A 14,757-nucleotide genomic window follows, 5' to 3' on the forward strand; every position below is an offset into this window, starting at 1 on the left:
ATATGCAAATTATCACAAAACTAAAAGGATAAGATGGATGAATTAATAGTTGATCGTTTAACGTCAAGTGGCATATATTATAGATTCATTATTAGGGGGGAGTACAATAATTATGATACAATGATGAACATTGGCAATCATACCACAACTTCTTTTTTATAAGAACGTACATGTGTAGATTTTTGTCTTTTACTGTAAACGACAGTGTCCCCGGGAGTCAAAGCCGAAATCAAACTTGTGTAAATTTCTGAAACATACATTTCATTATTTAACCCAATGTAAAGCAAAACAAATAATACCGTTTTGAGCTATAAAACCAAGGCAACCCTTTATACTAGTCAAAAGTTGCTGGATCGTGATAGATGCATACGAAACTTCAATTAATTGTTTGTATTTTTCAATCTTTTATATCCGATAAAGATGAACACAAAATCTATCGGATATAAACTACCGATTTTTCTATAAGATAAAATTTATCCTTATTGGAGTCAAATTTGTCATATGGATTCATAAAGGACAAAAAAATGTCCTCAGTAACGGAACAAAAAATACCCCCATGGTAAAATAATCCGTCATTCTTTAATACAAAGTACTATTGTGAATTATTTTTTCGGATATTAATCTTTTAGACATACATTAAAAACGGTGTCCTTGATATGCAACCATGAACACAATGAAAAGTGAATCTGTGAAAGTGTTCCATGTTTATTCCATTTAAATAAAGACTTGTTATGATAATACAATATATTTAACTATTTTATCAAAAAATTTAAATAAAAAAGAATATCTTAAACTCGTAAACACAATTTCAAGTTTAAAAAGTTCCTCAATTTAAAATCCTTCTTAAGGAATACGGGATATATTTGCGTGATCTTATACTTGTTTACTTAAAAAAATGCCTTCAAATGCATATGTTTATTTGTATTCAATTTTCCACAAAACATATTTAGCTTATTTTAAATGAAAACAAAGAACAGAGAATAAAAACACTGTTGAAGAGAAAATACATATTCGTGTTAAATTCGCCTCAGTTTAATTTGTTAATTCAAGTTTGACATCTAAAATCTTAATCCGCAATCCACATTTACCCGACAATCTTGTATATTGTATTTTCTCAATGGAATAACCTTACGTGCACGTGACCATCAGAAACGAAGACAAAAATTATATTTGTAATGGTATTTATCAAAACTTAAATGTTTTAATATTTAGTAGAATATGAATTTGCCAAATAAGCGAAGAATTATAATCTTGCATTGTTCAACATTGAAGAAATGACTCAAGTTGAACATTAATCATGTTAATACTGATTCAATATTTTATTATAGTCTCACCACATACAAACATAAAATGAGAATCACAGAAATAAACATAAAACATTAAAACATTTGCATTGTATGTACCAATCTTAAAAAGAATAATGAGAGACTTTTAAGACACAATATATTTACTCATTTACATTTCAAATTTACAGTGTCCACCTGTACTATATGAAAATAAAGCATTTTTTCTTTGAGAACTAGGAAATAAAATGCCGTTTCTTTTCAATGAAATATTGTTGATGTTTTTGGCAACTATAGCAGCAACATTGCCGTTATTAAATAAAAATATTTCGCTATCTGATAATTAAAGGTTAAAATGTTCATAAAATGTTTAGCTTAATGTATCATAATTTGTCTTAAATCTACATATAATGGGCATTTTAAAATGACATGAAGTTCATCTTCAATAGTAGAGCTACAACACATGTCATCTCGTGGACTTCTTTTCTTTCATACTTTCCAGTTTCTATTTTTAGTGGAGCTACCCCACATTTAAATTTTGCAAAAGCACTGTTGTTTTTAATTGGCGGAATATTTTTTAACAAATAACAGTTGGCCAACAGTATATTTTTAAGCCCATTTCGCGCAGTTGAATAGAAATTCCAATTTTAACTGTTCTGTCGTAGAAATGTCATCATGTTATTGTTTGTACGTAGAACATGTATCATTATATTAAAATGTGTCAGTCCCAGCCAAGATTCACTGAATAACCACGAAATGTTTACAGATGATAAATTAATTTTACACAAAAATTCATGAATCTGTATGAACGTTATGTACGATGAAGTTAATGAAGTGTTCACAAGAAAGTAAGTATGAATGTAAATTTTATTTAAAGTCGGAACATATATACACTTTAACCGTGAGATAAAATATAAGCTTTGATGAGCTCTATAACCGACTATCATATAAAAACCGCAATGAATGAACGTTACCCGATTAGAGATGAACGTTTGACAAATGCACGTTATCTGATGTACACAGTTATACACGATTGACGAACGCACGATACACGGTTAAGAATGAATGATTGATGAACGCACGATACACGCACGATGCACGCACGATACACGCACCATACACGATTAAGAATACACGATACACGCACGTTACACGGAAAATACATGGAACGATGAATGATGAGCGCACGATTGATACACGCACGATACACGCACGATACACGCACGCAACACGCACGATACACGATGAACGCACAGAATAATGGTCAGTTTGAATAGAAGGTCTTTATTAAGGTAAATTGGATAGCCCCCTGTCACGTATGAAATCGTTAATTATCGCGGGATCTAAATTTATACGCGCATATGATTTCAAGATCAGGGTTGATAAGTCGCTTATGTGAAACTAGTGTATTACGTTTATCTACTAGTTTATCAAATATTATTGTATTACTATAAAAGGTTTCCGTTTCGATATTTCAAACATCTTTTTATTTTGGCGATATGACTCTTGGTAAAAGAAGGGAAGAGCAAAGGTCTCCCTTTCCATTTTATGTTGATGTTACCAAATATATTCTCTTCAAGAATGCTATTTTTTTTAGCTTTTGTTCATTTTACTATGAAGTTCACACCATGCAGTAACCACCTTTTGGTAAAAAGTTGACATATATACTTAATATTAATTCCATTTATATCTTTACACGTACATAAAAAATATCCAATACCAAATTTTTTGTCGAAGTATTTTAGCCAGTATTTGGCAATTGCATTCCATCTTTGTGTTGGACTTTCTAGAATTCTATTAATCAATTTTACATGTTTGCTTTTTATGAAACTTTCCAAACTGATCATTTTGATCCCCCGAAGCTTTCATCTAAATAACATAATTTTCTGTCGACAAGGCTGACTTTAGAGCCCCAAACAAAATCCCAGAAAAGTGAGTTTATTTTTTCACATTCATTAGGTATACCCCTCATCTCAACCTCGTATCCCAAAATAGGTATTAATTGGTTTTTTTTTATAATCAATACTTTACCTCTGTAAGTTTCATTTCTTGTTTTCCAAATTTTCCAAACGTGAATACAGTTTTTTATCTTGCTAATTATGGAACCCCATATTTTACTGATGTTATAACCGTGGTGCAACCCTAAAGCTTTTTATGTTATCCTTCATCCAGGATATTTTTTTAATCTTGGTTTTTTGCCTTTTAGCCTCTAAATAAACAAGCCTTTAGTTTATGGAAGTTAATTTTGGAACCAGAGGCTTTTTCATATATTTCCAATATTTTAAAGACTTTTTCAGTCGATTGTTCGGATTTCTTTATAAGTTGCGTATCGTCCTCAAACGTTGATAATTTAGGTATAATATGACCGTTTTCCGTTTGTATTTGATTCCCTGTATTTCTACATTTGCGCGAATGGCACATGTCATTGGTTTCACTTGTATTATGAACAAAAAGTGGGCTTTATGACATCCTTGTCTTATTGATCTGCTTATTGGAAAGGATTTAGACAGAAACGCATTTGTTTTAATACAAGTGTTGTCATTTTTGAATAGAATTTTTGTCATGCTTCAAAGATTATTACAAAAATTGAAGTCCCCCATAACCTGTATCAGCCATCTCCATTTGACTTTATCAAAAGCTTTCTGCTGGTCTGGAAACATAATTAATCTCTCTATATCCTCATTTTCTACATATTCAATAATATCCAGTAAAAGTCTATTTCAATCACTTATATTTCTCCCCTTTACAAACTCTTTTTTGATCTGGGTGAATAATTTTATTTAACAACGGTTTTAGACGCTCTGCCAACATCTTTGATATAATTTTATAATCCGTATTCATCAGGCTTAAAGGCCTCCAGTTTTGTTTTTGTATTTGTTTTTTTGTTAATTTAAATGAGAGCAAAAACTTCCATAATGAGTCAATTCTGATTAATATGATAATTAATTTAAAGATATTAATTCTGCCTATTCTTTCTTACTTGTTATATTTACTCTTTTACTACAGCATTTTTTTTTAATTTTAATAATTGCCAAAAAGACAAAAGTAGGCATAAAATGACTTTAATTTGAATGGCGATATGTGCCGATGGTCAAGTGACTTATTTGTAGATCTTATTTTGTTGAACATTGTTGCTTATTACAATTTACTCTATCTAATATTGCTTTCGATATAAAATACTTAAATCGGACAAAATTGTCACTGAAGGCAATAACTCGCTAAAGGAGAAGACAAACTGATTTTGATCATGTTGACTTGTCTGTAGATCTTATTTAGCGGATTGACATTGATGTTTAAAGTTTTAATTCTCTCTGTGTTTTATAGTTTTCAACATCTTGTTTTTGCTGATTGTTTAAGCCGTGTACAGTTTTTCTTTATCGACCATAAGTTTTAGCAAAACACAAAGGATACAATGACATTAGAAGGGGGAAGTTGACTGAAGATTCATGCAACATTTGACTTTCTTGAAGATCTTGTCTGGCTAAGTATTTTTGTTGTTTAAAGTTTTTCTCGATTTATCATCTTTATTGCAGTTTCAAGATTACCTTTGGTTAGACTTAAAACGTGTAACAGTCGCCATTAAGGGAATAACGCTTATATGGAGTAAATAGACAATTTCGGTCATGTAGATTAATTAGTCTTGTTGGAAATTTTTGCTATTAAATATTCCATCTATCTATAAAAGTTTTCAATACAAATAACTTAAGGTATAGACTTTGCTCATTGTTGAAGGCCGTGCGGTGACCTATAGTTGTTAATTTCTGTGTCATTTGGTCTCTTGTGGAGAGTTGTCTCATTGGCAATTATACCACATCTTCTTTTTTATATTAAGTATGCTAAATTTCTTTCTGTCCGAGGCACCAAGGATGCTGTATGATTCACCTGGTATGTTTGCGTAAAACTGATACAATGAAATTAGAATAAATTTTCAAGCAAAAACGCAAAATCAAATTTTATTCAACAGTGTTCTTTATTCTATATTATATAGATATAGGAAGATGTGGTATGAGTGCCAATGAGACAACTCTCCACCCAAGTAACAATTTAAAAAAGTAAACCATTATAGGTCAAGGTACGGCCTTCAACACGGAGCATTGGCTCACACCGAACAGCAAGCTGTGTGTTTATGTTCCTTCAGATGGTTTTTTTTACCTATTTATCATAAGAATGATAACTTTTTGTTCCAATTTGCCCAGCAGAGAACCAGACCTTTGTCCTGTAGGCAAGGCCAACAAAACAAATGGGTAAAAATCGTCGTTTAAAGTCATTTTAAGTATTTTTGTGATCTTCTATTTAAAATAGATTTCCATTGAAATAGCTGTAAAATTTGCTAAAAGCTGACATTAAATTCCTGTTCTTAAAATTTTAAGATAGATCAACACCTACCAACCATAATATACATGCAAATTAAGCCAAGAACTATCGTTTTAATTTCAGTGTTATATTTTTACCTGTACCAGCCATAATTTTTATAAGGTGGCTGCAGCATATGGGCTTTTTACAGAATATTTGCTATGCATTATTACTGTTAAGTGTAATTACATTTGATTATGCAGTTTCAAAGGGAAATATTTTAGTCGGGACAATGTACAAAATGATGAAAATGACGAACGCCCAGTGTTTTTATAACCTCATAAAGCTCTTAAGATCCAGTGAGTTTAAAGGAAAGGTCTTTGAATCACAATCAGTAAGATTTGATTTGTTTTACAGTTTATCTTCAGCATTACGAAAATTGATGATTGCTGGGCATTTCCCACGATATGAGAATGGCTACTAAAGACTATTGTGACGATATTGACCCCCTTGTTGTAAACCTATATATATGCATGGGAAAACAGTTTCAGTACTTATTTCGGATGATTTAAAGTTTCTTGAACACTAAATACAAACAAAAAATATCTATGATGTTTTAAGTCAGAACAGGAGACAACGTGGCTGATGATTAACTGAAATACACATGAGTGAAATAATGTCAGTAAATTATTTTTGTTCTTAAAAGGAATTTGACATTCTAATTGAAAAAAAGAATTACATTTTAGTTTCAAAAATTTCAGAATTTTGTCACAAGGGATCAAAACATTAATGATTAATAGACATTTTCCCACTACACGAGGATGGCTACTTAAGTCTTTGGTAACGATTTTGACCCCTCGCCTTTCAATTAGGATCTATATATATATAACAGTTCATACTAGTCTGAACCCAAATACTTATGGTTGTTAGGTACTTTTATATTAAGTAAGGGTCGTTTCTTAGAATTTTTGACATGACCTTGATCTCTGGCATTTAACCCTTTTACCAAATAAAAGCAATAATCGTTCTGAACATTTTTTTCTATTCAAGGTATGGGTACATGGATGACCATTTCTGACAAAATCTAATAAAAATGACTCAAGGTCAAGGTCATCAATAACCTTTTACCTGTGGATCAAACTTAAGGTAATTGAATGCGCAACTTTTTTCAAATGATTTTCATCCTTTATCTGTCACAGTTTATGAGATATTTTAATAACAAGGTTAAAATTATTTTACAAATAACAACAATTGCACTTTTAGGTTCCCTTGGTATTCACCCTAGCAACCTGAATCCCGAACCTTTAGTTATAAATTATTACTAGGCAACAGTGTTAGTTTACATTAATAACTTCAATGTTAATGGGTGATGATGCAAAAATGTGTAATTAGTTCGTGCAAAATGCCTATAATTTGCCTTCTTGAATACAATGGAAACTCCCTTATTTTAATCAGTGTTGCCACCTTTTCTCCTTTTTATTAGAATTATTTTTAATCTTTTATCTAACTATTTAAATGTTATATTTTAATGAACAAATGTTACAATGTTAATCAAAATTGAAAAGTGTGCATGATAACTGCCTGAAAAAATGCAATTTTGAGCCAAAATCCAAGGGGACCCGTAAACATGGGAACGGGGACATAAACAAAATTTTTGTCAATATATTTTTATATGTTTGTCAATAGCTACCAACAAACAAAATTTCAAGAAAATCTGAGACTATTCGTGCAGCAACCTGGTTGGTGGTTACAAAGAGTATCTATTAGTTGTCGCCTCAAGTTTTGACTTGCTTTCCTCGGTTTGAACTATTTCTGTTGAAATATCCAATTGTAAGGACTTTATTGGTTAGTTCCATAATGGCGTTTCTGTCTTTTTCATATAATGTAGTACTTTTACATAGTTTTTCCGACATATCAGTGACCGTCTTATCCAGCGAGGACTTTTCGTCTCTCAATCGTGAAATAGTAGATCTTGATCAATTAGCTGATTTTGAATGTTCATTAACCCATCATTCTGTTTGTTAACTTTGCTATTTTATCAATTCATTTTCTGTTTCAAGTTTAGCTAGTTTGTTGTTTGTCTCTTTGGTAGTTTTTTCATGGGTCAATTTCATTTCAAAAATAGAACTTAAGATTTTAATAATAGTTTCACGCATACATAAATCAGGGATGTCGGCAGGAATAGATGAAACCACGTTAACATCCAGGTGAGAATTGTTCCTGCCATAAGATTTGATGCTTAAGGATCCTTTCAAGTCATCACAGACTCCCCAACATGGGCAAACAAAAGAACAAAACCTATCTCGTCAAAGCTTTTGTACCAGAGGTTCGCCATTTTTTTTTTATTTTAGTTGAATACGTTTTTTCAAGACCGCAAAAGTAAAAGAAAAGTTTGATCTACCTTTTGCGTTTATAAAATATTGCATTCTCAATTTATCTAATAGATAAGGATTATTGTTGCAAAATATTGCATACACATGAGATGAGATGAAGAAGTCTCTTGGTAGGTTACTGCATTCATTTTCATTTCGTTGAAAAATTGTTTCATTTGCTTGTCACTTTTACGAAGAATCCCCCCCCCCCTTTCCCCGTTACTCAACTTTTGTTCAATCTACTCCTACTTCACTGGTATCTATCAAAGACATAAGCAATAATTATACTCGCACACAGCTGATAGAATTGAGAAGCGCTAGCGTTAACGAAACATCCCTTATTTATTAAAGACTGAATATCTCAAAACATCGTGGTACATAAACCGGTATGCAATTTTTTTTGTGTTCAATCTTTTTAATTATGCAATCGTCTTAAATGCAAAATGTATTACCTTCTAATTCAAAACGTCGTACAAATCAGATACAAAACAAAAGTAACAAAATAAACGGGATGGTAACAACCATACGTATAGTTTTTCTGCACTTTTAGTCACGTCAAGGTCCTCGGCTATCGCCTCGAACTTGACCTGACTACTCGTGCAGAAAAACTATACGGCAACGGTTGTTACCAGCCTGTTTTTTTGGTTTTTTTTGTGTTTTTTTTGTTACCTTTGTTCTGTATCTAATACGAAAATGAATTGCTACCAATGAAGAGTCGTTGTCCAAATTATGTATTTCACTTTCATCGTTAATACAATAAGACTTCTGAGCTAATTGTAACGAACAAGGTGTTAAATCTTTTTACGTTCAATCTCCTGTTAAATCATTCTGATCCATTGTATCTTTGATCAACAGACGATTTTACCCTTGCGGCAATACAAAGTCCAAAGTCCAACTTAAAAAAAATCATTCAAACTCCTGTACGTTACTTTAGCATATACTTACAACTTCTCGTCCAATCAAATTGCTTATATTTGCCTTCTAATTTTCATTGTACATACTTTTCCCGTGTACTAAGTAACTACGCATGAATGACCACAAGGGTAAGATTTCATTGCATCGTAATCAAGATATTTAAAACAAAAATTGCCACTGGCTATTTTGAAATAAAATGCTGTGTTCCAAATTAAATTAAATATTTGAAATTTGTTTTCACGTTGATTTTTAAATATCCTGCTATTAAAATCTTTGGATCTAAAAATGTTTTTGACAATTTCAAATTTCTTTCATTTAAATAAAGGGTAATACATATGGTTCTTTATACCTTGATTAGAGTACAATGCTATCTTAAAATTATGATAATGTATCATCCATGCAATTACTTTGTACACAAAAAAGTGTGTACTATGAAACCTTGTGAAGGGAAATTAAAGCAACATGGTGATAATTTTTTAAACTTAATTAAGGAAGTGATCTATTTTTCATGCATGTTCAAGACGATGTCATGAATTGAAAAACTGTGATTATGTCTAAAGATAATGTTCCACCTATACATATATAAACATATTCTGATAAATCTTTTAGTTTTTACTTTAAAATAATAAAAAAAAAACCCACACAAAACCTATAATCTCTGATCTGTTGGTATTTGCTTTTTAATGCCTATCTGCTAGACTATATCTATGGGGACAAACTATCTATATATTTCAAATTTATTATAGCTTTAGTTTTACTGTGAAATTAAAAAAAAACATAAAAAAATGTAAAGCTTCCACTGCAATTTAATTATTGCCTGCTTTTGGTCAATTTATTTGGTCATCTTAACATGTTAGAAGAACATGTATAGTAAAACACCGCTTTATATCAATATACATACTTACACCAGCAGCTACCATCTTTTCATTCTGGAGTCAAGGGTCTTTTCAAATCACATGTTTTACAATGATACTAGTGAGTAGTTTTACAAAACTTCGTTAATGAGCTTCGTTTTACAAACACCTGTGATACAAGTAGTCACCCAAAATAAACTATCAATAGACCAATTAAAAGATTACTCGAGTTGTAAATATGTGCTAAATTGGATAGTCTATGAAAAGGTATATACTATGAAATTAAGAGCTCGGGGCAAGGCCCTCGCTCTAAATTTCATAGTATATACCTTTTGATAGACTAACCTAGACTTAGAATATAGCAAAGTGCTCTCGACCAATGAAATTGTAAGATTTGATGTTTCTTAATTGTGAAGAATGAATGTAAATCATGTTCTTAGTAAGTGATTATCCTATTGTTTAGACATATTTACAGTTCAATACATAGAGTTTCTATAAATGAGTTACAATTGCCCCGAAGCACATTTATCAGCTTTAAAGGATTTGTGATTGAAACTAACTAATAAAACTTTAATTTAGAAACAAACAAAAAATCCAAAATTAAAGATCAAAATAGTTTAAAATAACTTCAAATTACTAAAAAAATAAACTATACCAAAGCAATGCAAAAAAAAAGAGAAAAAAGTTTTAAAGTCAAGTACGTATAACCTATATATATTTGTTTGATAAATTTTCAGAATGTGTTGGACTTAGGTGTAATGTTGACAAAACCAAAGCCGTATGGATTGGGTCAAAAAGGGTAGTATGGAAAAAATTTTGCCAGAAAAAAATCTTGTTTGGAACCATTCTTGGAGGTTCAAACTATTAGGTATTTGGTTTGAGCTTGCTAAAGTGGATAAGACTCTATGTAATTTTACGGCCAAGATAAACAGTATCAAGTCATTGCTCAATACTTGGGATTATAGAGAACTAACATATATTGGAAGGGTTGTAGTTATTAAAACTTTAGCGCTTCCCATTTTGGTTCAAGTTCTGACTGTCTTTCCTAACCCCCTAGAAGGGGTTTTGAAGGAGATTCAGAATATATTTTTCATTTTTTTATGGAAAGGAAAACCTGATAAAGTGAAAAGGGCAGTGATAATGTCCGAACACTGTGATGGTGGTCTTAAGATGCCTAATATTTATTATTTTTGCTATAGTGTAAACATGTCTTGGCTGTATAAATTATTAGATCCCCAAAATTACTCTCCTTTGAAAGTCAAAATTTTACACTTAAGTCAAGATGGATTGCTTTATTTAGCTGAAAAAGTCAATCCCTTTTGGTAAGATATCCTGGTAATTTTTTCCAAGTTAAAAAATAAGCTTAAAGTTGAAAACAATACTGATATTCTGGCCCAGTCCATATGGCTAAACCCAAACATCAAAATGGATGGCAAGATGATTTTGAAGTTCAAATATATTGAAAATTGTATATTCTTTATTAATGATCTGGTGTCAGATAATAATACATTATTCTCATATGATGAATTTAAAAAAAAGTATAATATCAATACTAATTTTGTAGAGTTTTATGGTTTTTTAAGTGCTATTCCAAATAGATGGAAAAGTATGATAAAAGGTAGTTCAAAACTGGATATTATTGAAAATAAATTAATAGATAAAATTAAAAAGGAACCAAAATCTTGTAAATTTTTCTATAAATTATTTTTGAAGGACAATAAAGTGCTATCTTTATCTTCCCGTAAAAAATTGGAAATAGATATAAATATGCAGATTGAAGATTGGAATGCTATTTATTCCATGCCCTTCATTATGACCAGAAATTCTTTTTTACAAAACTTTCAATTTAAGATTGTGCATAGGATTCTACCATGTAATTCATTTTTATTGAAATGTAAATTAAAAGAAACTGAACTATGTACATTTTGTTCAGAAATTTGAGAAAATATTTCTCACATTTTTTGGAAATGCAATGTTACACAAAACTTCTGGCTATCCATTATAGACTGGATTAAAGATTATGGCATTCTCCTGCCTTTCAGGGACCGGTCAATATTTATTGGGGGGTTGGGACCGGTGCAAAACGCAGCAGGACACACATTCTTTTTAACTTAATTTTTGATAGGACTTCTACTTTTTTAGGTTTCAGCACTGATAGGACAGCAATATCTTTATGGCATATGTATGAATGTAGAAATAGGCTATACAAATTTAAATACAACAAAATAAACAAGATAATTGAGAAACAAACAAGTAACATATGGTGTAAATCATCCCATCTATAACTAAATTAAATATAGATCTTACAAAATTCCAGTTTTTTTGGTAGTTTGGTTCGATCATTGCTTTGAAATTAAAGAATTAAATTAATAGGTAAACAAATTTTGACTAAATTAAGATAGTCATCTTTAATTATTTTTATAACTTTTTCAAATCAACTTGGGTTTTCATCAAACTATACAGCTATCTCAGTTATATAGATCTTACTGAATCCCAAGTTGTTGTGTATTTTGGAGTATTGCTGTCAAATTTAAGGATTAAATTAATCTAGGTAAAAAAAAAGCTAGAATTTGCAGTTTGGACTCAATTCAGATAGTACACTTTAATTTTTTTTATAACTTTTTCAAATCAACTTGGATTTTCATCAACATATACAGCTATCTCAGTTATATATTGATCTTACTGAATCCCAGATCGTTGTGTAGTTTGGGGTATTGCTGTCAAATTTAAGGATTAAATTAATCTAGATTAAAAAGAAAGCTAGAATTTGCAGTTTGGACTCAATTCAGATAGTACACTTTAATTTTTTTTATAACTTTTTCAAATCAACTTGGATTTTCATCAAACTATACAGCTATCTCAGTTATATATTGATCTTACTGAATCCCAGGTTGTTATGTAGTTTGGTGTATTGCTGTCAAATTTAAGGATTAAATTAATCTAGTTCAAAAAAGCTAGTAAACTTTAAATTGTTTTATAACTATTTCAAAGCAACTTGAATTTTCATCAAAATCTACAGCTATCTTCATTATATATTTATCTTACAAAAAAACAGGTTATTTGGTAATTTGGGTTATTGCTGTCAAATTTAAATATTTAAATTATAGGTATCTATCTGAATTTTGTCAAAACTGAAAATTTTAGCCTTTTTTACCTATTAATTAAGTCCTTAAATTTGACAGCAATACACCAAAACACAAAACAACCTGGTATTTTGTAAAGATAGCTGAAAAGTTTGATGAAAATCCAAGCTGATTTGAAAAAGTTATAAAATTTTTAAAATGACACCTTTGTTTTGTTAAAACAAGAATTAATATAATCATGATAATAGAACTTTCATAACAATCCTTGATAACCTTTTAAAAAAGGAAATGTGTTCCAAAGTTACAGTAAAAATTTATTTTAATCAAATTTAAATAATGTTTGTCAAATTTAAAGACAATGCATACAAGAAGCACTTTAATAAGGTTTAATTACATCAGTACATGTGTGTTTTACAGGTAAAAAGAAAGCCATACTTTTCTTAAACTCGTGTATTACATTTCGAATGTAGGACAGAAAGTCAAAGGACAAAAAGTCACAGACAAAATTAAAAGTCACAGGACAAAAAGTCACAATTCAGTTTTGAGATTATTTTTCTTAAACAAGAAAACACTTATTAAAAAAAAAACATTATTGTACTTTTCTTGAACTGTAGTATATAAAGCAACTTTGTAAACAAAATTTATATAAAAAAAGTATTAAAATGATCAAATAATTGCTATGAAAACAAAATGTCAAAGTGGGTTAGTACTTAACCGGCTTCATGGTGCCAAGAAATATATCTTTTGCATGATTAAAATTTAATAAATCTTTATTTATCAAGTCTAATGAACAATTTCCTCAACTGTAAAAAAAATATATGTAATAAAAAGTAAATATTTAAAGATCTTACTATTAAATATTCAAACAAGTGTATACATATTATTTGTGACTTTTTGTCCTATCAAATTTGTGACTTTTTGTCCTGTGACTTTCTGTCCTTTTACCTACTTATCTAGTGAATTCAAAAGGCCTTGCGATTTAAGTTTAACAGGATGTTGCAATTTTGAATGAATGTTATTTAGAATTTAATACTCTCTGGTAGGTGTGATCTTTTTTCCCCAAGCAGGAGGTATTGCTTTATACTTCACCACTAATCAGAAGAACAATTTTAATCATTTCTTTAATGTTTGATCCCTTTTTGATATATTCATATAAAATATATCAACATGTCGAGACAATGTCGAGCCTAGTCGAGTAAAATGTCGAGACTAGTCGAGTAAAATGTGAGCACAAAATCTGGTCTTTTCAGACTCTGAGCAGTTTGCAGTGTAGATAATGAACAAATTCAAAGTGATGAAGAAGATGACCTTGTAATAAGAGCCTATGACAGTTCTGACAGTGACAATGACAATGATGATAATAATACTAAATGATGAAAACAGTAGTAACAGTAGTAGTAGTGGCAGTGAAAGTGAAATTAAAAAGGAATCTTATTTGCCTTCTTCAAGGAGGAGATCAGTTAAAATTCCAGACAAATTCAAAGACTACTATATGTGATCTATGTTAATCTGATAAAAATGAAGTTAAAGTTTGTTTGATTTATTCATAGATTATATAGGACATATACTTATTTAGTAGATATTTCATATAGGACAGAAACTTTTTTTGGTAAATTCAGAGGGTAGGACATAGATTATTTTAAGGGAGAAATATGAATTGCACCGGTCCCAACCCCCCGATTAATATTGACCGATCCCTCAGTGCAAAAGAAGTCTTTTAGGTGTGTCTGAGGATTTTGTCAACAGTAAAATAGTTAATAATATTTATTTTGTTGTTATTCAAATATTATATATACAAATGTAGATGTAAGAACATATACCCCACAAAATATGGGGGGATAGAATATTTCAAATATTGGATTAATGTAGAAAAATACTCTGTATGTTTCTTAACCCCTGTACAAAAAGTAAAAATGGATCAGAAATGGCATTTGTTAGAAACAGCTTTTATTTAATT

The 14,757-nt window shown here is 30.3% G+C and overlaps 1 protein-coding gene across 4 annotated transcripts in view; it reads left to right on the top strand.

The window, feature by feature from the left end:
• Window positions 1-14,757, top strand: part of LOC127704814 (glycoprotein-N-acetylgalactosamine 3-beta-galactosyltransferase 1-B-like) — a 94,073-nt gene that overhangs the window by 49,957 nt on the left and 29,359 nt on the right. Inside the window, exon 2 of one of the 4 annotated variants that reach the window (XM_052209035.1) lies at window positions 6,627-6,722. The exons of the other annotated variants lie outside the window; for them this stretch is intronic. The gene's annotated coding sequence lies outside the window, so the exon portion shown is untranslated. The remainder of the gene's footprint in view (window positions 1-6,626; window positions 6,723-14,757) is intronic. 4 annotated transcript variants of the gene reach the window in all.

Source organism: Mytilus californianus, unplaced genomic scaffold (genome assembly GCF_021869535.1).
Source record: "Mytilus californianus isolate M0D057914Y unplaced genomic scaffold, xbMytCali1.0.p SCAF_6, whole genome shotgun sequence".
NCBI lineage: Eukaryota > Metazoa > Mollusca > Bivalvia > Mytilida > Mytilidae > Mytilus > Mytilus californianus.